Raw genomic sequence first — 22,990 nt, forward strand, 5'->3', positions numbered from 1 at the left:
CCACCTCCTTGAGGGCCAGCAGAACCACTGCATCTCTATGTAGGTATTTACTACCCCCTGCATCCAATCAGTCATACCTAGGCAGCTAGCTTTTATAAATCAAGAGGGGCAAGGATCTAAAATGCATGTCATTGGCCAGACTTGTCCATATCATCAGGCCGCATTAATTACAATGGATCCAAAATAATTGGACCAGACGGTTCTCTGGATGCGTCTCCTGGACCATTTCCAATTGTGGCATCCAACTCCCTGCAGATTTGAGTGACTTTGTCCTCAAAGTGTCTTGCCAAGTTGTCACAGCAGACGTTATCTGCCCTTGTCTCCTCAGGCTTGATTTTATGAGGTCATTCATTATATGGAAAAGTTCTGATGGATGACTATTTGAGGGTGCAATGGTGGCAGAGAAAAATCACCTTTTCTCCATCACCACCACCACCTGATAGGCACGATAATGCACCCTAATTCGTGTTCGGTCAGCCTCACAGTGGGATTTATTCCACCTACACTCTAGTCATCAATCTTCCTGTTTCATGGCTCAGAGCTCTGTGGAATACCAAGGAGTTTTATAGGTTCTACAGGTAAGGCGAGGGCACTTGGGAGCAATTGTGTTGATGGCCCTATTCATTTCATCACTACAGAGAGAAACCAGGGCCTTGACAGGAGCACCAACCATGCCAGCTGAAAAATCCCTGAGAGCATTCAGCAACCTCTCAGGTTCCATAAGTATCTGAGGACAAATGCCCTCAATGGGTTTCCCTCCTCTGAGGAGGGATTATCATTGTAAGTCCAAATCTTACCAGGAAATGATTAGTCCCTGATAATGAGCTTATCAGCAGCCATTCTATTAGTGGATCTGCACTACTACTTTGTGTGGCAAAGACTAAATTGAGAGTATGTCTCACTGCATTAATTGGGCCAATCACAAATTGAGACAGACCCACAGTTGTCACAGAGGCCATAAAAAAAGCTGAGCCAGCCCGGTGAGGCTAGTTTCAGCATGAATATTGAAATCCCCCAGCACCACCATAGCAGGGGCTTCCAACACCACATTTGAGACCACCTCAGCCAGTTCAGACAGGGAAGCTGCCAGGCAACAAGATGGACAATATACTAGCAGTAAGCCTGTTCTATTTCTACAGCCCACAGCAAGAACAAACCCTCAGCCCCCACAAGGACCAACTGCCTGACAAGAAGGATGGAAGTTTTATCAATTATGGCAACTCCCTGTTAGCAAGGCCTTCATCCCCTGCCTTATGAAATATTGCATTTCATATTATTTCTCATACTGTGTGCTACAAAATGCCAGTTTCCATGTTTTTATGGGTGGATAGCAGAGCGTCCAAGCTGAAAGCAAGCCTAAGGCAAAACAATCTGTTTGCAGAGATTAGATCTATGAGTTATTCCAGTGATACAATTTGGACGCCTCATAACAAGGACATGCATCTTTGATTATCCCACCCTGCCAGAATACTCTGTTCATAATGGAATCTGTAGAACTCCTGAACACCACACCTAGCTAAGCTGTTTTTTGGGAACCCCTGATACTGTGCTTTTGAAAAACCATTTCCTCAAACAATTGCTTTCTCCATGCATTTCCTCAACCTCCAGATACGATCTCCCTAACAACAAGATCCCTTCCTGATTCACTCAAGCCTCAGCCAAATTTGAATACTTTAGGCAGAGACTTTAGGAAGCACCTCTGCATAAACCATTCAAGGTATCACTGATATAATCTAGGACCAATTGACCCCATTGTCCCAGGGAGTAGAGACAATAGATAGAGCTGCTAATTAGCTCAACCCCACAAGTCCAGAAAGGAGACCCCAAGCAGTTGCAAACAAACAAAACCTAAGTTTGAATTTCCCGCCTTACCTGCACAAAGAAGTATAAAAGTTCTGCTCACCAGTGCCTCAGTCCTCAATACTAGCCTGAACCTCTCTTGGTCACGTTGGTGTGAGACATGATATATCGTCCTTTGCTTGGGTCCCTATGCTGGCCTAGAGATCCTTGCCTTCTTCTGGAACTTCTCTGCAGATTTTAGGTAACGTATAAGTCCCCTGCTTCCCCCAACTCCCATTCTATCATCCAAATCTATCCGTTTCCTCCCTATCTAAATATCTAGGAACTGTGTGTATGTGCCTTAACGTCTCACTGTGTGACTGTTTGCAACCAAAACTTATATAAAAATATTTAAACTGCAATTTGGTCTTCTGTGAATTCTCTACGTTTCAAGCCATTTCTGGTATAGTTGTCTAAAAAGATCCCCTCCCAGCCTACCTCTTGCATTGCTAAGCCAAGTAATTCCCCATTGCTCTATAAAAATAAGTTCGTATACTGTTAAGCTGGGTAACATCCCCCTCCCCTCCCTACCACTTTGGAACAATGCTGTACTGAGTAATCTGGGGGTGGGGCAAAGCTGGGCAAGATCAGGTCCTTCCAGCTCCCCTATCGAGGTCTTACTAATACACAAGATCACACCCTTCATCCATGATTAAATCATGAATGAAAAATGTTTTATTCTGAACTGACCTGGCCATTCAATAGTAGCACCACCAGAACAGTAAGCTGGCTGATAGGCATCTACCCAAATACTGCTGGATGGGAGACAGACCAGAAGGGATTATAGGTTTAATACATCCAACATTCCTTCTTTTAATCAGTCTCCTCTGTGGCATCCTCACAATGACATTCTAATCAGGGTTACACTCTACAGACTTTGATGGCTTAGAAGGGTGTTGCAGCTGGAAATGTGTTTGCCTTTAGTAGCCTACAAAACAGATTATTTCCTTTCCTTTCTGACTGAAATATGGCAAAAAAGGCTTCTGAAATGACTGAAATCTCTAAAATGTTTATCCAATGGGAAGCAATTAATGAATAATGTAAAATGAATATTTTTTTAAAAAAACTACATAATTGTAAAAATGCATGTGCATGCACACATATACAGCTATGGCAATGCAATCACCTCCTTGAAGGAAAGAGGAGATTTGATGGAACCCTCCCAGAGACAGAGAGAGAGAGAGATGTGATGGTTGAAGCTGAAAGGGCTGACCACAGTGGTGGGATTCAGCAGGTTCGCACCACTTCGGCAGAACCAGTTGTTAAAATGGTGCTTGTAAACAACCAGTTAAATTATTTGAATCCCACCAGCAGAACCAGTTGTTAAATTATTTTAATCCCACCACTGGCTAACCATCTGTGTTTTTTTTAAATGAAATATAGTTATTTGCATACCCTTCTGTGCAAGTAGATCTCTTAACTGGAGCCCTGATATTTTATGCAAATTATTTAGCTGAAGGTTTTGGTTCAAGCTTTTATTAATATATAATGTATATTACTGGCATTTAACTACAAAGAATACATGTCTGCCATTATTTACAAGTGGGTTATTGCTTTCTTTCACAAATAGGTGTAAAGATGTTTGCTAATTATATACCACATGAGTATGTGTGGGGGGAGACTGAGATGTCTACTAACATATTTTGAATGCCCCTTTTTCTGTATAATTATATCTAAGGTAAGATGAACAGCTCTGTACTGGTATAATAACAAATATGTATATATCCTACCCTGATCTTGAAGTGAGCTATAAATGGATTTTCCACCTAGTTAATCTGAAACTCGCTTTTCTTGTTGAAAGAGTTTCAATATTTCAGAAGTCTTTTCATTTGATTATACATGCAAATCACCAGGGAGGCCTGAAACATTGATCATGAAATTATTCATTCCTGCAATAGAAACTTAACAACCATATCTACACAGTGAACAAGGCTTTTAAAATAATTCTCTGTTCTCCCTGGGGTATTGATAATAGTTGTTGGAAACACAGGGGTCCAATCCAGCAATGTCTTCTAAACAGCAGCGCAGGATTAATAGGGAATGAAGGGAATAAGATAGGAAGGAGCAAATGAAAAAGAGAGGTTCTTTCCCAAAACTTGGCTCTCTCTGCCATTTAAGGAGAAGACTGGAAGGGTCACTGGCACGTTCCTATTGTTCTTAATAGCATATTAAATTAGCAGTCACTGGTCTACTATCAAAGGACCCTTTTATATCCTTCAGTGTTCCCTTCAAAAAATTTTTTAAATAGAATCAATGTTTATCTACTGAACTTCCCTTAATAAAGCATGGTGTAATCAGGGCATGGACATGTCTTGTATTGACACCAACCAAGGGTTCATCTAGCCCAGGCCTGTATCCCTCTGAGTTAGAGCAATTCTCATACTCAGTCCCAACAAGGAATTCCAGCTTAGGAGTGAGTCTGAGAATTGCTTTCACTCATGACTCTAGCTCAAGAAACTAAACCTTCTGTGTAGAAATCAGCTGTTGAGAAGTGCCGCAGAAAAGGTGCCTTAAGGGTGAATAGAAGAAGAGTAGAGTAGAAGAAGTGTTTGGATTTATACCCACTTTTCTCTATAGTAAAAAGACTCAAAACAGCTTGCAAACTCTTTCCCTTTCTCTGCCCACAACAGAGATGTTGTGAGGGAGCTGGGACTGGGAGAGTTCTGAGAGAACTGTGATTGGCCGAAGGGCACCCAGCAGGCTTTGTGAATAGGAGTGGGGAAACTTTACTTCATTTATTGCCATTTTTATCCTGCCCTACACCGGTTGAAACTGGGCTCAGCTGGGCTCAGAGCTGCTCCCAACAGGGTATAACATACTCAATTCAATATGCGGGATCTTGGTGAGTTCCGCAGGGCCTGTAAGACAGAGTTGTTCCACCGTACTTTTGGAGTGTTCGGCCGCTGATGTCCCACCCACCCCCACTTTAGTCTCCTGTGTTTGGGGTCCCTTTACCATCTATGGGACCCTTCCCCCCCTCTTTGGGAGGGTTTTAATAAGGATTTTATTGCTGACGCTGTTTTATATGCTGACCACTGTGTTTATTTTAAATGGGTTTTTAATTGTATGTTGTATAATTATGTTGTCCACCACCCAGAGCCCTTTGGGGGTAGGGCGGTATAAAAAACTCAAAAATAAATAAATAAAAATTAGCTAAAATAGTCATCCCTGTAAATATATCAAATACAATGTGAATTGGAAACAAATCTAGTTCACAAAATAAGAGTCTGCTGCTCATGTGGAGGAGTGAGGAGTTAAACCAACCTCCAAATTGGAGTCCACCACTTTTAACCACCGCACCATGCTAGCATAGCTCCAAAGGACTCCAGTCAACCTACATGCTACAGTGGTTAAAAAATCGCCCTCTTTGACATGGTGTTAAAAAATGATCCCAAAAAGATAATAGTCTCTCAGGGTTTCATTATATGGTACAAAAATGGTTACCCATGATCACACCCACACCCCATGAGTGATTTAACCTGAACATGCAGTTGGGGGGGGGGGGTATAATACAGACCAGAAGTATGCTTAACTCTTCCCACTCTTCCCTCCCTACCGTTTCCCTGATCAAAGCTTTTCCCAGTCGTTTAGCACTAGAAGGGAAAATGCAGTATCTCTCTTCATTCAGCTAAAAGCTAAGTGGAGAGGAATTTTCAGGCAGAAAAATGGCTTGAAGGAGAATGAAATGATTCTCCCTTCACAGCACCATAATAAGATCTACATCAGGGGCCTCATACCTGCTTTTTGTAGCCAAACTACACATCACTAAGCATCATGTGTTGTTTCACCCTGAGAATGGGCAAAACTCAGCACCTGAGCATTAAAATGGAACAGTAGTTAACAAACATACACTGAAAGTCCCAACTTCAAGGGTCAACTCAGCTGCAAAACTCACTAGATGACCCTATCCTTTCCCTTCGTTCCCATTTTATCGTACAGGCTAACTTGAAGGGATGTTGTAAGAGCTACCATGATGGTGTGTGAAATGCTTTGAGTACTTAGAAAAACAGCATTGAACAAATAGTAATAATAGCACCTTCCCTCTGCATGTGGTAGCCTCCAGTCGGACTTGCACAATAATGATGATAACCAACAGCCTTTCAGGAGAAATCCTGCACATGTGAATCATTTTTATAAGCTACAGGGGGTAATGTTGATAGATTACTTATAATGGAATCTTGATTTCTTGACGGTTTGTCTATAACAGAATATTTTTTTGCTGTAAAACTGGGGCAAAGACACCTTGTCATACTAGAAATGAGAGACTGGTAGAGCAATTTATTTACATGTGCTAGCTTGATTTTGGAAGTTCAAAAGGCAGCTTGCTGGGGATAAAGTATGCATGACTGGGAAAGGCAATGGAAAACCTCCCCATAAACACAATCTGCTTAGTAGATGTTGTGTCGTGATATTATTGCCCCATGGGTTAGTAATGGCCAAGTACTTGAACAGGGGACTCTTTACTTTTTAAAACCTGTTCCTTTCTCTCTTTTTTTCTTTCCTTCTGCTATTATTTATAATTTTATATTTGAATCATTTGATCACAACTGTTGACTTTCCCTTACCTTGCCAATTTGGGAGCAGCAGTGGCGTAGTAGTTAAGAGCAGGTGCATTCTAATCTGGAGGAACCGGGTTTGATTCCCCGCTCTGCCGCCTGAGCTGTGGAGGCTTATCTGGGGTGACCTTGGGCTAGTCACAGCTTTTCGGAGTTCTCTCAGCCCCACCTACCTCACAGGGTGTTTGTTGTGAGGGGGGAAGGGTAAGGAGATTGTAAGCCCCTTTGAGTCTCCTACAGGAGAGAAAGGGGGATATAAATCCAAACTGTTGTTGTTGTTGTTGTTGTTGTTGTTGTTGTTGTTGTTGTTGTTGTTGTTGTTGTTGTTGTTGTTTGTTGTTGTTAACGGAAAAAATCCAGAAACCTCTGGATAGGATGCAGGGTAGTACTGATGATTGGACAGATGTCATGAGGTTGAACTAGTCAGACAGCCATCTCTTTACTAAATAGAATATGCATATAATGTATTTGTGTAAATTCTTTGTTAAGAAAAATCTACCAAAACATTTGGGATAGTGAAGAACATATATAATTCCAGTTACACATTGTGTGCAATTATTTATTTTGTACATGTTTATCCCACCTTTTGTCCAAGGAAATCAGGACAGAGTACATGGTTCTGTCCTTCTCCATTCTATCATCACAACCCAGTGAGGCAGATCAGGCTGGGACAGACGGCCCAAGGTCATCCATGGCAGGCGTTGAGCCTGGGTCTTCCACATCTTGCCCAATATTCTAACCTCTACATCATACAGCTTTTCTCCAAAAAAAAAAACCCTCCCCCTATCAAAAATGTGGAAAATTCCATAAAAGGAATGCCTTTAATAGGACAGAGAGCCAGACTGGTATAGTGGTTAAGAGCAGCAAACTCTAATCTGGAACCCCAGATTTGATTTCCCACTCCCCCACATGAAGCCTGTTGGGTGACCTTTGGGTAATCAGAGTTTTATCAGAACTCTTTCACCCCCACCTATCTCACAAGGTGCCTGTTGGGGGCAGAGGGAGGCAATTATAATCTGCTTTGAAACTTCTCATGGTAGAGAAAAGCAAGGTATAAAAAACAACTCTTCTACCTTCTGGATTATGGAAGTACACCTTCCATAAGGAGCAGCAGTGGCGTAATGGTTAAGAGCAGGTGTACTCTAATCTGGAGGAACCGGGTTTGATTCCCCCTCTGCTGCCTGATCTGTGGGGGCTTATCTGGGGAATTCAGATTAGCCTGTATACTATACTCCAACACATGCCAGCTGGGTGACCTTGGGCTAGTCACAGTTCTTCTGATCTCTCTCAGTCCCACCTACTTCGCAGGGTGTTTGTTGTGAGGGGGAAAGGGAAAGGAGTTTGTAAGCCCCTTTGAGTCTCCTTGCAGGTGAGAAAGGGGGGATATAAATCCAACTCTTCTTCTTCTTCTTTATGGTATGCTGAAAACCCCTTAATCCACTGCAGTTTTATAGCATATCTAAAAAACAAATTACATGACATATGCTGAATGAAGCTGTAATCAGCTCTATTTGGTTGCTCTGGTTTCTTTTCCACCAATTTTTAATCTTTTCTTTTCAAATTAAAACATTAGAGCTAAATTCCGGGTACAATAACATTGAGACCAGAGAGGGGAGAAATGTATGTTAAAAACTGCTAGAACATTGGATGTGTATATCTGGAAACTATATTTCTTTGTAGATATTGTTCCAGTTCAGTAATATATTTTAATCCAAATCACTTGAAAAATCTATCTACGCTGCAGTTAATGGATTTAATTACAACGAATACAGTTGTGACCTTTCTCAGTCTAGATTTAGACATTGTGCACCATAGTAAATGCCTTTTTAAAATTCACTAATGATATGTCATTATTAGTAGACAAAAGAACATTGATGATATCCAAAGACCTATCTAAAGCTTTTGATTTAATCATCATGTTCCCTTGATTAAAGAAATTACTATTCTTTGGACAATTTATTCTTGCTATTATCTGGGGCATATTTTCTTGGACAGTCATACAATGTTACAGAGAGAAGTTGTGAATGGAAATGTCTACAGTTACAGGTTATTTGAAAATGTTGATTGACCCTTGTTTGTGATGGAAAAACAAATCTTATGATGTAAATAATCAAGCTTAGATTGTAGCTGATCCCAGATAGTGTTTTTCACCCATGCTATTGGAAACTGGTATGCAAAGTGCCCTGGAACCCCATATAGGGAAGGAAAACTATGAAAACAGACAGATCATTACTGATTATAATAGCTCAGGGACAATGGACCAGCACTGGCTAAATTACTGTCCACTTTCCAGTTGCCATAATGCAGCTTGTGTCATAAAGCTCAGAGATAAACGCAGCTGTGGACAGAAGTCAGTTTGCTGTATACCATCCTATTACTTCAGTATTTTGTCACATTCCAGAATGACCAGGAAACTGAAGTCAGTGTTGGGCTAAATAGGCACTGGCCTAATTCTCACTGGCTGTCATTCAGTTAAGTGAAACAAAGCAAATAGACTATGATCAGGGGCACAACTTAAAGAGGGTGATACTTTATTTTATTTATTTATTTATTTATAAATTTATTTATTTATTTTTCATATTTACTAGTGGAAACCCTCAGGGACTTGTTGGAGGCATCTTGCTTCCCTCTCCCCCACATTTTCTTTTTCCCTTTCCTGAAAGCCTTTGTAGCTTCTGTTCTTTTCCTACTCCCTTCTCTCCTTCTACGCTTGCCAACTTCCAGGAAGGGATCTCCCGGAATCACAACTGATTTCTCAACTTCAGAGACCAGTTCCTCCTTAGAACTGCCAGCTCCAGGTTAGGAGATTCCTGGGGGTTTGGGTGTGGAGCCTTGGGAGGGTAAGGCTTGGGGAGGGAAGCAAGCCATGCAGGGTATTATGCCATAGAATACACCCTCCAAAGCAGCCATTTTCTCCAGAGGAACTCATATGTCATATGTAGATCCTCAGGATCTGGCCAATTACCGCCCAGTATCGAATCTATAATTCCTGGGTAAGTTAATTGAGAGGGAGGTGGCAGATCAGCTACAGGAGTTCCTGGAAGATACCAAGGTGCTGGATCCCTTCCAGTCCAGTTTCCACCCTGGTCATGGGACTGAGACGGTTTTGGTCTCCATTGTGGACAACTTCGGTGCCAACTACACAGAGGCGAACCGCAACAGAGCACGACCTTTTGGTTCACTGCCTCACCAAGATCAGAATACGGGGGACGGCCTTGTGCTGGATGAACTCGTTTCTTCGAGATTGGGGACACCAGGTGATGTCGGAGGAGGAGAGCTCCAGGTGATTTCCCATTGATTGTGGGGTGCCACAGGGGGTGATTCTTTCCCCGATGCTTTTTAACATCTATATACACCTTGTAACGACCCAAAGGACCCCCAGAATATTATTTATATATATTTCTGCTTTAAAATCATATTGGCAAAAGCCAGTTGCCAAAAGCACTCCTATGGGTGTAGGTAGCAGCATGTCCAAAGGTCACAGGTCTGCTTTACAAAAGCTAAGATAATGAGTTACCCCAACATAACCTGGAGGTCTCATTTGAGTAACTAGAATGCTTGATTACCTCACCTTGCAAAGATACTGTTAAAGACAAAGAATATGGAAAGCCAACTTGCTATCAGATTCTGCATTTCCCTATCTCTTCTGGAAACCAAGTCATCAACAGATGGTTGCTTCTCTGCATCTCCTCTTCCCATTGTTATGAATTTTCCTAAAGCACCCACCTTTCCCCGGTCTAATGTCTCAGCCAAAATCTGAGCTACTCTGCATAAACCCATTCTGTGCTTCCTGACTTAATCTAAGAGCAATTGGCCCCATTGTCACGGGTTTAGCAGTAGACGAGCTGACTAATTACCTCAGCACCCCCAAACCCAGCACAGATGTGAAACATAGTGTGATTGGTTCCTTTCCCATCAAGGAACGACCCACCTTATAAAAGTTCAGTTTACCTGCAACATATTGCTCTTGGCCACATGTTCCTCTCTTGGTCATGTTGGTCTTGAGACACAATATCGTCTTCACTGGGTCTCTGTGCTGGCGTGGATTCCCTGCCTTCTACTTCTACTCTTCTAAGAATCGTTAGGTAATGTATTACCCCACAAAAAAAACCCCTCCCTCTCTATCTCCAATCTATATTTTTAACACCTTTCTATATCTCAGGAACTTGAATGTATGTGCTCTTATGTCTCACTGTGTGTTTGTATTTTTAAACAAATTTATATAAAACTTTTAAATTCAATTTGGACTCTTGCTTCTCTGTGGAATATCCATTGCTAGAATTCCTTCCTCGTATTATACAGTCTAAAATATCCCCTCTCGGCCCCTCTCGCTGCCAACGTGAGAGCTCATTCCCCTTTGCTACTTTTAAAATTATATGTGTGCTGTTTACACTTTTAGCAGCTGGTGGAGAATCCCTTTAATAAAACCCTTGCCCCTGTTAAGGCCATAACAACCTCCTGGCCAAGCTGGTCTGGAGATTTCGGTTGCTGTGCCATCAGTATGCTGATGACACCCGGCTTGTACTTACAATGGCGAGCCAGCCAGACTCAGTTGCTGAAGCTCTCCAGCGGTGTATGTATTCACATGTACTCTGATTTTAAACTATTGGCTGGCCAAAAGGCCGTAATAATAAATATCTATCTATCTATCTCCAGCGGTGTTTGGAGGCTGTGGCTGGTTGGTTGAGAACTAGCAGGTTGAAACTGAATCCAGCAAAGACAGAGGTCCTGTGGGTAGGTCGTGAAGAGATGCCGGCCAACTTTGGTCTGCCTGTGCTGAACGGCAAGGCCTTACACCTGGCCTTAATGGTGACCAGTCTGGGGGTGATCTTGGACTCCAGGGTTTCCCTGGAGGCCCAGGTCACCAGAATGGCCCAGACTGCATTTTATCATGTCTGTCAAGCACGACAATTAGCTCCTTATCTCTCCTGATCTGTCCACAGTGATCCATGCAACGGTCACCTCCAAATTAGATTATTGTAACTTGCTCTATGCTGGCTTGTCCTTGAACCTAATCTGGAAATTGAAACTTCTACAGCATGCAGCTGCGAGACTCCTGGCCAGAGCCTCAAGAAGGGACCATATAAAACTTGTCCTGTTCCATCTTCATTAGTTGCCTGTTGAGTACCAGGTTATCTTCAAGGTACTGGTTTTGACCTTTAAGGCTGTGAGCAGTCTTGGACCTACATACCTTAGGGACCGCCGCTCTCCATATTGCCCTGGTAGACTCTTCCATTTTTTGAAGGGGAACCTCCTGGAAATCCCTGGCCCGAAAACCATCTGGCTGGCCTCAATGAGGGACAGGGCCTTTTCTGTCCTGGCTCCCACCAGGTGGAATATGCTCCCATCTGAGTTTAGGGCCCTGCAGGATCTAAGTAGTTTCTGCAGGGCCTGCAAAGCAGAGCTATTCTGCCGGGCTTTCCCTGAGAGCCAGCCAGAATAACATCTTTTTGCCTCCCCAGGGAGATATGCTGGTTTTAATAAGTCGCCATCAGAGCTGAGTATTTTATAAATTATTTATCTGTTTTAATTCTATGATGTTCTATTGTTGGTTTTGAATGTTGTAGCCACCCTGAGCATCTTTGAGAGAAGGGCGGGGTAGAAATTAATTAATTAATTAATTAATTAATTAATTAATTGACTGATTAATTGATTACTTAATTGACTGATTAATTGATTGATTAATTGACTGAGTAATTGATTGATTAATTGACTGAGTAATTGACTGAGTAATTGATTGAGTAATTGATTAATTAATTGATTGATTGATTGATTGATTGATTGATTGATTGATTGATTGATTGATTGATTGATTGATTGATTGATTGATTGATTACATACAATAGATCAGTTGTAATTCTATGTGATCTCCAGGCCTGAAGGTTGGCAGTTCTTGTTTCCCTTGAGGAAATGGCTGCTTTGGAGGGCAGAATATAACTATCCCAGTTTCATTTGCAAAGCCAGCACAGAATATGAACTGGTATGTGGAAAGATTTTTTTTTCAGGGAGATACAAGGGAGCATATGAATGAGGGGACCGAACCTTAACTGTTCCCATGATAAGCAGCCCAATCCAAAGGAAGGGATGCACAGTATTCTGTGGCACAGCTGACAGGAAAACAAATACAAACCCCTGCTGGTCATAAAATGCCTCTTTCAGAGCAACACCTTAACCCATGTTTTTTGGTGGTGTAAGTCTGCAACTGGAAAAGGAATGTTTCTAGGTCAAAAAGGCTCTGGAAGCTGACTAAAGTCAGCTGGTGCTTAGATTCCCTGGAGATATATCTAGTGAGAGAGAGCAGGATGAACTATATGACTTTGATATGATTGAGTTACCATATAGACCTCTGCTAAAATCTTATCAGAGACAAATGCCATTGACTAATTTGACTCCAATTTCATGGCAACTTAATGGACAAGATATAATCAAAAGAGGAAGTGGTGGGAATCTCTCTCAGCAGCCACAAATGACTAATGGTGGGGATGCAGAAGCAAGACATCAAAAGTTGCCCCGCAGAAGCAGTATCACTGGCACCACCTCTACATCATAATGTTTCTACAATGCCTAAAGATAGTTCTGTGGATCAACTATGTTCTTTGTTGAGAGATATCTTGGGACAGAATCAGCAACAAATAAACATACACCATGCAAGATCACTTTTTATACTTGTGATGTTTCCATTCTGATAACTAGGTAACATGTAAAATGCAGTACTGCCAAAGATGGAGCTGCATTGCAGGATATCATAGAAGACATGGGAGAAAATGCTTATGAATGCATATGCAGAATGATTGCTGAACAATACTCACCCTGTGCCCTGAACTGGATAGGCTAAGCCTGAAGCATTCCATGTACAGTTCCAGGCAAGACAAAGGTTGCTTCAGACTACATCCAAGTACATCCTTATTGAGAAAGTTAAGTGGAACTTTTTTGGCTATGTTCCCAGCAATGACATCATTCTCTGCATTCAGCTATGATGATCATCATCATCATAGCTGAATGCAGAGAATGATGTCATTGCTGGAAACGTAGCCATCATCATCATCATCATCATCATCATCATCATCATCGATCATGATAATAATAACAGTAATGGTAATAGTAATAATTCACCCCTCATGGATGCCCCCTTGTCATGGGGAAGCGGCTTACGTGTGCTGAAAGTTGAAAGCTATGCTGAAAGTCATGTATACTATCAGCAGGGTCTCCCAAGCCAGTCAGGTCTCAACCAAGAAACCAGACTAAGAATGACCACCAACCCATGTAGCATGGTGAAACAAATAAAAAAATAATTCTATACTGCATCGGTTATCTCAAGGTTTAACAAGAGCCATGTCGCATGCTGGGGTTCGTGGGCATGCATTGACAAGTTGACTGCCAGTGGACCAGACATCAAAAAGGAAGAAGTATAGTTCATTTCATCATGGCCTGTTACTATAACTCAGAGCCAGAAAAATGAGGATACTCAAATGTACAAACTGTGGAAACAACAGTATCTGGATTCAAATATCACTGAGCAAAGACTGACAGAACAAAGGTGATTACATGGATGATTCGAAGCTGTATGGGAAATCAGACTCAGAAATCCAGTCACTAGTGAACATAGTCTGGAGTTTGGCCTGGAAAAGTGTACCACTGTGGCAATAAAGAGGGGCCAAGATTACTGAGAGTGATGGCATAGAAATGTTTCATGGCCAGCTAATCAAGTGCAACCAAAAGGAAGCCTATAAATACCTGGGCATTTTGCAGCTGGATAACATCAAGCACCAGCAAGTGGAGACTGTAGTCAGCAGAGAATACACTGAGGGGGGTCGGGAACATTTTGAAATCCAAATTAACTAGTGGGAATACCATCAAGGCCATCAACACCTGAGCCATACCCATCATCAGAATCATAAACTGGACAGAGGCTGATTTGGATGCATTGGATACAAAAATTTGGAAGCTTATGGCAATCCACTGTGCCTTATACTCACATAGTGATTCTGATAGACCAGTGGTTCTCAACTTTTCTAATGCCACGACCCTTTAATACAGTTCCTCATGTTGTGGTGACCCCCCCAACCATAACATTGGTATATATAAAATATAAAAAGACCATTTTCCGATGGTCTTAGTCAACCCCTGTGAAAGGGTTGTTCGACCCCCAAAGGGATCGCGACCCACAGGTTGAGAACTGCTGTGATAGACTATATCTTCCATGGAGATGTGGTGGCAGAGGATTACTGCAAGTTAAGCCAACAGTAGAAGAGGAAAAATATGCACTGACAGATTATGTGAATGAAAGTTAAGAACAGGCATTGATTGAAGTAAAGAACAGACATTTACTGAAAGCCCAGAGAACCAAACAGGAATACAGAAAAAAATTTGATTGAAATGAGGACTGAAAACTGGCACAACAAAGCATTGCACGGCCAATTTCTGGAGAAAATCAAGGACAAGGTGGACACTGAAAAGACCTGGCTGTGATTAACAACTGGACCTCTGAAAAAGGAAACTGAATCACTGATTTTAGCTACCCAAGAGCAGGTGATTAGGATGAATATGATCAAGGCCAGAATAAAAAAATCTTCAAATGATGCAAAGGGCAGATTGTGCAAGGAGGCTGATGAAACTGTAGATCTCATCTGCTGCAAAAAGATTGCCCAAACTAAGTACAAGCAGAGGCACAATTCAGTGGTCACGATGATCCATTGGAATTTATGCAAGAATTACAACATAAGAACAGCTGGGGACACTGTCCAGAGAAAGTCTTGAAAAATGAGGTCACGATCCTGTGGGACTTTTGAATCCAAACAGACAAAGTGTTGGCACATAATACACCAGACATCACAGTGATCGAAGACAAGACAGTGACCATCATCAACCTAACAGTACCTGATGGCAGCAGTGTCATAGAAAAAGAACATGGGAAGGTAGCTTAACACCCTGATTTGAAAATCAGGATATAGGGATTATGGCACAAACTAGCTGAGGTTGTCTCAGAGATAATTGACACCCTGGGCGCAATTCTGAAAACACTATTGCTGCACTTGAAACATCTTCAACTCAACAAAATCAGCATCTGTCAGATTCAGAAGGCAGCCATGCTGGAATCCATACAAATACTACATTGATTCATTACAATGTCCTAGGCCTCTGGGTGAGGCTCAAATTGTAATGAAAGGCCAACAACCAGCTAAAGAACTGGCAGCTATGATATTAAACAATAATAATTCAATTTTAATATGCCACCCCTTCCCTTCCAGGCTTGCATGTTCAAATATATTTCAATTAGATTCATGCAGTTAGTTCCCTCCCCTTCTCCATAATTTCTGCAAACATTGATAATTTCACCAGTAGTATTTTATGCGTAATCTGTCTTTCTATAGTCATGGAGTTTAAGCAAGCATGCATGGAATATGTGGGGGTGGGTCCATTCAGGCATAGGCGACACTCAGATTTATATACCTTCAACATGGTTGTGAGATCATGTGCCTTCCAAGCCTGGGTTTAGGACCTTTTCAATAAAACCAAAGTATTTCCTGTAATGATTAGTTCACATAGAGGTTTATTGTATGGGAATCAGATATGCCTAATGTCTAGAAGATAAGGGATATGGTGGTGATGAATGAAACCAATGAAACTATCAAAGGAATTAGATCTTGCTCAAAACTATCTGAACATTTTTATATGGATATGGAAAAACTGGAAACTTCTTCTTTGACAGCTCCATATAAATACCACCCTCCAGGGGTGGGCGATATAGAAGTCAAATGAATGAATGAATGAATGAATGAATGAATGAATGAATGAATGAATGAATGAATGAATGAATGAATGAATGAATGAATGAATGAATGAATGAATGAATGGGAGTTACACATTGACAGAGTTTGTGCAGGAGAACTGCCCTACAATACAAATCATCTCTCACCTGCTGTGCCATGTTGAATGGCTTGTACTGACTGATGTGCTATGCTGTGTTTAATGGCATTTACTGACTGATGCAGTCTCCTTTTTGATCAGAGCTTCTCTGCAGTTCCAAACTCCTCCCTTGGATTTTGAACTTTCATTTTTTTTTCAGTAAATTTCTTATAATCTTATTTGTGCAGTTGTAAGGACAATTGCTTGCAGAATTCCTCAACAGCAAGAAGTAAGCCTTTTTCCCATGATCTTGTGGTCAGGTCAATAAGTGCAAAGATGATTGACAAGCTCTTAGTACTAATTTGTATGTGTTAAACTGAATTTCATTTTTGTTAAGATTTCACTCAGATAATTTTAATTGTATGATTCTAAGGAGAGTTATATGCTTCTAAATCCACTGAAATGTCACAAATACAGCCAAAAAATAATCAAGCAGTGTCTGCTACACAAAGTTGGCTGGGTTTCTCGGTTAAATAGTGCAAATAAGAATTTCAAAGAACCAGAATAAAACAGTCTTGGACAGGGGTAAATAAAAAATAACAGAATATTATGGCCTTTAATACATTAATAACATGGTCTCCTGAAAAATCCCTGAAATTTTGGTGCTTCTAGCCCAGGGGTAGGGAACCTGCGGCTCTCCAGATGTTCAGGAACTACAATTCCCATCAGCCCCTGCCAGCATGGCCAATGGGCTGATGGGAATTGTAGTTCCTGAACATCTGGAGAGCCGCAGGTTCCCTACCCCTGTCTAGCCTAAAAACTGCACCCCCTGCAGGCCAAAAACCGAAAAACACTGAAAAAATACATAAAACCCACAAACAGGGGGCAGAGCTTCAGACATGTAATGGGGGGTTGAACGGGAGAACCTTCCTTACCTACGTCCTTGGGTGGAACCAGAGGCATATTGAGGGGAAATGGCGCCCGGAGACAACTCATTCTCTGGGTGCTCCCCCCCGCACCCGTGCACCTCCGATAGAAGGGGGGGCCAGCCTGGAAGCAGCCTCCCCACCTCTGATAAAGGTGGGGAGCACAAGCCTGGCTGCAGTCTGCACTGGGATCAGACCCTGCCAGGATCTGAGCCCAGCACAGGCCTGCTGCTGCCCCCTCCCCACCTCCATCAGAGGCCCCATGGGGTCTCTGATAAAGGTGGGGAGTGCAAGCCTGGCTGCAGTCTGTGCTGGGATCTGAGCCTGCCAGGATCTGAGCCCAGCGCAGGCTGCTGCCACCCCCAACCCACCTCCATCAGAGGTCCTGCAAGGTCTCCAGTAAAGGTGGGGAGCACATGCCCGACTGCACCCTGCGCTGGGATCAGAGCCTGCCAAAATCCAAGCCCAACCTTGGCTGTTGCCGCTCCGTCCCCTCTCCCTCAGCCTGGCAGCAAGGATGGGCAGAGGCAGGGTCAAGGGAGAGTGAAGTCTGAGGAGGATCCCTCATCAGACTTCGTCCTCCCTTGGCCCTGCCCATGTCATCAAAGAGGAAAATGTGGACAGAGCTGGGGGCAGCCAAAGTCTTATGAGGCTTTGTGCCTCATTTTTGCCTCCCTCGGCCCCACTGTCTGGTCATTAGGGGGGGCTGATTTTGTGTCCCCACGTGACTGGAATGGCTGCCCTGGGGACATGGGGTACTCCATGTCCCTAGGCAGATATGCCTGTGGGTGGAATTGATACAATTATAGCTCCAAGATAATACTAATGCAAATGGAGGTGGTATTTTGTAGAGGTTAGACAAGAAACACAGATATTGGATTAGTGTGTTGAAGAATAGCTGAAAGGGAATGTTGATGAAGTTGATGGCAGTATGTTTTGCAAGTAAGTTGCTGTATTAATGGCCTCAGCTCAATATTTATCTGGCAGTTTGACCTCAAACAACATGCATCTGGACATTTCAGTAAGGGATCTATTTTTTTCTTTCAGTAGTCAATTGATGTTCAATCCCATATTCAGTCATTGACACTTACATTTCCTTGGAGCAATATTCTCCCCCATTGTCTGAAGATAAGACCACTGGGGTCCTTTGGAATCTGTTTTTGACCAATGCAAGGTAAGCTTTGAATTTGCTCAGAACTCCACTTTTATGTCCAAAAAACTATGTCACAGTATATTCTGAAAAATCATCTATAAATGTGAGGAAATATTTGCTTTGGGGGGAGGTGTGTCTGTTTTAAAAGGTTCACATACATCTTTATGAATTAGCTCTAGAAGGCACTTTGCTCTCTGTCTGTTGGATTGCTTTGCAAAGCTTGCTCTTACACCTTTGCTTTAAGACAAATTTTACACCTTTCTTCCCACTGACAGTAGTTAGCAATTTGCATATTCTTTGTTAGATTCTGGCTCTCAAGTTGTTCTATTGCTTCAATTGATCTGTGGTAAAAGGGTCTGTGCCACAAGTTTAAACATTCTCTGTGATTACGCTTCTGAACAAGATTCACTTTGTGTGTAAATCCAGTAAATAATGCCCATTTTGCTTAGTTCCTTCAGCTACTAATTCTGAGCCATCAAAAATTTAAAAATGCTTCATCAACAGAAACGGAGAAGCCTAGAAGAAGAAGAAGAGTTTGGATTTATATCCCCCCTTTCTCTCCTACAGGAGACTCAAAGGGGCTTACAATCTCCTTGCCCTTCCCCCCTCACAACAAACACCCTGTGAGGTAGGTGGGGCTGAGAGAGCTCCGAGATGCTGTGACTAGCCCAAGGTCACCCAGCTGGCGTGTGTGGGAGTGTACAGGCTAATCTGAATTCCCCAGATAAGCCTCCACAGCTCAGGTGGCAGAGCTGGGAATCAAACCCGGTTCCTCCAGATTAGATACATGAGCTCTTAACCTCCTACGCCACTGCTGCTCCATTGCTTTACCTGTTAAAGCAATTATTGAAATCAAATTATTTGCAAACAAGGTATAAGTAGTTTGTCATGGTTATCTCTCTCATCACACCTCCTGGAAAAATGCATTTTAGGGTCATACTACCAAAGCCTTCTGCTGTAATAATTTCATCTTTTTCAATATAGAATTTTTCTTTTTTACTTTCCTCCAGAAACTGAAACAATTTTTTGTCTCCACAAAGGTGATTACTACTACCACTGTCTAAAACCCGATCATTTTGTTTGGTTTCTTCAGATTTCACCACGAAGCCTGTTTGCCCGCACTCTCAGCATTGCTGCTGTGGGAGGGACCATGCTGACTTTTATTGCTCATTATTCTAAGAAGCGAATGATGCTCTGCTCACAGACCTTCACTGCAGTCTGAGTATTGATTTGAAAAATGCCTCATCTGATTGCATGAAAGACATCATAAAGATCTCTTGTTATGTAAAGCTAATACTTGTAAACCATTTGTGGTTTGAGCAAACTTTCCTCATGTGCACTCATTTCTTAGTTCATTAATAACTTGTGCCAAAGTTAAGCTTTCTTTACTCTTTATAACAGTTGCAAAGTTCTCATAATCTTTTGGCAATGAAATCAGCAAGTATAAAATTAAATCATCTTATAAGACAGGGTGGAGAACCTTTTTTCTGCAATAGGCCATTTGGATATTTAAAACATCATTCGTGGGCCATACAAAATTATCCAAAGGCCATGAACCTGCAGCGCCTCAGCAATTCATTTCAGCTGCATTCTGTCCTCTCTGTGATCTGCTGCTGTTCACCCAATCACCAGGTGAAAGCATTGCCAACTCACCTTCCCCATCACCCACCAATTAAAACACTTGGTGAGACCCAATTCCAACCAACAGGGAGAGGGAGAGAATGGCAGTGACAGAAGGGGGAAGGGGAATGGAAGAGCCCAACTGCCATTCCTCCTCACGACCACCCTCCCTTGTTTTCATGCCTTCGTCTGGCAGAATCAGCATCCATGGTTCCTGTCATGCTTTGGTGGCCTCAGCCCCCAGAGCAGGTCTTGTGGCACCAGCTCCAGACGATGCGTGTTCCCAGCCAAAAGAAGGGGGTGGGTAGGTGATGGACACAGTGAGCGTGAAGTGGCAGTGAAACAAGATGGTGGTGTGCTGAGAGTGAGACATAGGTCGATTCCCCACTTACCGTTCGCTGCGCGCTACTCTCAGCGTGCTCATTTCTGGCGCAGAGGTCATGTTCCCTGGGCTTCCCCACTGCCCCGTGCTCTCCAAAGTCTTGAGGATATACTCTCTCATCCAAAAGGCACCATTTTTGAGGAAGCGCCCAAGAAATGGCGTGCGTGCACTGAGGGGGGGCGCTGAGCAGCTACAGCAGAGTCGGGGCAGCTGCGTTGTCGCAGCCCCTGTAGTGGGGAGTGCCACTGGACCACGCGCTACTTTGTAAGAGTAGCGCGCAGCAGATGGTAAGTGGGGAATCGACCATAGAGTAATTCCCCCTTACTCTTCCTCCTCCTCATCGTCTTCTTCACGCACCCAATTTTCAGGCACAGGAGGGATGTGTGATGGTGGGCCAGACCAAATGATTTCATGGGCTGGATGTTCCCCACTCCTTTTCTAAGACCTTCCTGGCTAACTTTAGCTGGTCAATTAGCTTTAGTGTCTCATTAATATGCTGATTTAAATCACCCCCTTTGGGCAAACATTTCACAAGTAGCTGATACTGCAAAATATCATTGTTGTTTGAGATTTCTTTCCCAAATGTTTTTCTAACCCAAATTTCGGCTGCTTTGTCAAAAGTGTCTGTCTCAGTTAATAATTGGTCTGATAAAGTTGAAGCAATAATACCTCTGGATTTGGAGTTCTGTTTGTTCCAGTTTTCAGATGGTTGGGCTGGTTTCAGTGTTGAAAGAAAATTCCATACATTTTCCTACTATAAGAGCATTTTCATTCGCAATCTTCATGTGGAAAAATTTGCATCTGTTAGCAGATCGATGAGAGTGCCATACTTCTCTCCACAGGGGGCATCCATCTTCTGCGTCTTTGTCTTTGTTCACTGGCTGTCTGAGCCTGGAGCAAAAGTTTCCTTTATCTTTTACTCAGTGCAATTAAATCCTGGTGCCCAAAACCAAAATGTTGGTGTTTACCACACAGTGAAGAAACTAAAACACTGATTAAAGGGAGAAAAAGGTAAATGTTTAGGAAGTACATTTGGGATAGGAAAAAGGGAGAGATGCCATGCTGCTATTTTGCAAGCTAGGAAGAGTCTTTTTCAAACTTCCAAGAAGAAGGAGAATATTAAACCTGAGATTATCAGTCTAAAGACAGGCAAGAAATGATACAAAAGGACAGAGGGTTCACTAACTTCACAACCCTCTCCAGCTGACTGTTTGCCCACCTCTGATAGGTCTTCTTCCCAGTTCCTTTGCACATTAGACATTGCTAAATCCAGCACTTTGAACATTAGAGCATTAAGCCTAAGTGTCCTTCTCTTGTTTCTTCTCTGGAGAACAAGAGTCACCATTGTCCTGGAAAGATTGGGTCACTTAGTATAACATGAGGATCCATTTTTCTCTGTAACTAGACTGTCCATCCAGCACAAGATAGTATTTTTCTGGACCACTCTCTGTCTGATTAATACTGTTTCCAGTGCTGTTTTCTGCCCCATCTCTCCATCAGAACTCAGTGCAGGTCACTGAACTCTGCTCATTGCACTATGCCTTTCCTAGAACAGGTAATTATCGCCTTATTCTCAAAAAAATCCCAATCTGTTCCAGACCTATACCCTCAGCTCTATCTATATATAGGACTCAGAATTCTCTGTGTACTTTTATAATTTGTGTTATTGTAGGTTTATTTTTTTATTTTTTTGAATAAAATTGTTAAACTGTTACCCCTGATTCCTGTGGATTTCTTGTGGAAGCCCACCTATGTAAACTCTGGTGGGAAAAATCTCATATTAGTGACCCCCTCTCATTACGCAAAATCTGCTGTTACTAATTCCCCATTCTAAAAGGGGCAGACTCCAGAATTTTGCGTAACACTTGCATATTGAGGACTGTGGCTTCCTCTATAAAGTCAATGTACCTCATGTTGGGTCTTTCAAGCTTTTCTAGCATTTTTTTTCTTTTTCAGTGACTCTTGTCTTCTCATTATATGACAAAGTACAGTAGTCTCAGTTTAGTCATTTTAGCGTCTAGGGACATTTCAGCTTGAATTGATCTAAAACCCAATAATTTGCCTTTTTGGTGGTCCACAGTATCTGTATTCTCCTCCACATTTAAAAGGAATCAACTTTCTTCCTGTCAGATTCCTTCATTATTCAATGGTTATACTCTTACATAGTAACAGGAAATACTATAGCAGGGGCCAGCAACCTTTAATATCAAAAGAGCCATTTTTGGCCCACTCAATCAAACAAAAAAACTACTGTGGCAGTTTACATGGGAGATTACTGTGGGGACACATATAATGGGTGGGGGTGGAGGGTTATAAAATGATGCTTGGAATGGAGAAAGTAGAGCTTTTTCTTCCTCTCCTATAATACTAGAGTGGGGTGAGGAAATCCAAGGATTTTTCTTCCTCTCCTATAATACTAGAGTGGGGTGAGGAAATCCAAGGATTTAGATTTATTAAGACTAACCCAAGCCATCTAGCCTTATTTGGCAGTTTCAGGCAGAATTTCTCTGCTCTAAACCCACTGACCAATACAGAATCACCCTGGTCAGAGTCTACCAGAGAAGGTGATGGTTGTTGGTCAATTACAACTTTGAACACAAAACAAAAGATGCCACACTTCCCTGCAGAATTTCCAAACTTTGCCTTTTTGATGGAACAGGCAGGTAGC

At 42.2% G+C, this 22,990-nt stretch overlaps 1 long non-coding RNA gene across 3 annotated transcripts in view; it reads right to left on the minus strand.

The window, feature by feature from the left end:
- The window catches only part of LOC125425761, a 60,479-nt gene that overhangs the window by 16,727 nt on the left and 20,762 nt on the right, over positions 1 to 22,990 (minus strand). For 2 of the 3 annotated variants that reach the window (XR_007243443.1, XR_007243444.1), the window contains exon 2: positions 20,992 to 21,313. The exons of the other annotated variant lie outside the window; for it this stretch is intronic. This is a non-coding gene — a long non-coding RNA (uncharacterized LOC125425761). The remainder of the gene's footprint in view (positions 1 to 20,991; positions 21,314 to 22,990) is intronic. 3 annotated transcript variants of the gene reach the window in all.

Source organism: Sphaerodactylus townsendi, linkage group LG02 (assembly GCF_021028975.2).
Source record: "Sphaerodactylus townsendi isolate TG3544 linkage group LG02, MPM_Stown_v2.3, whole genome shotgun sequence".
Classification (NCBI taxonomy): Eukaryota; Metazoa; Chordata; class Lepidosauria; order Squamata; family Sphaerodactylidae; genus Sphaerodactylus; species Sphaerodactylus townsendi.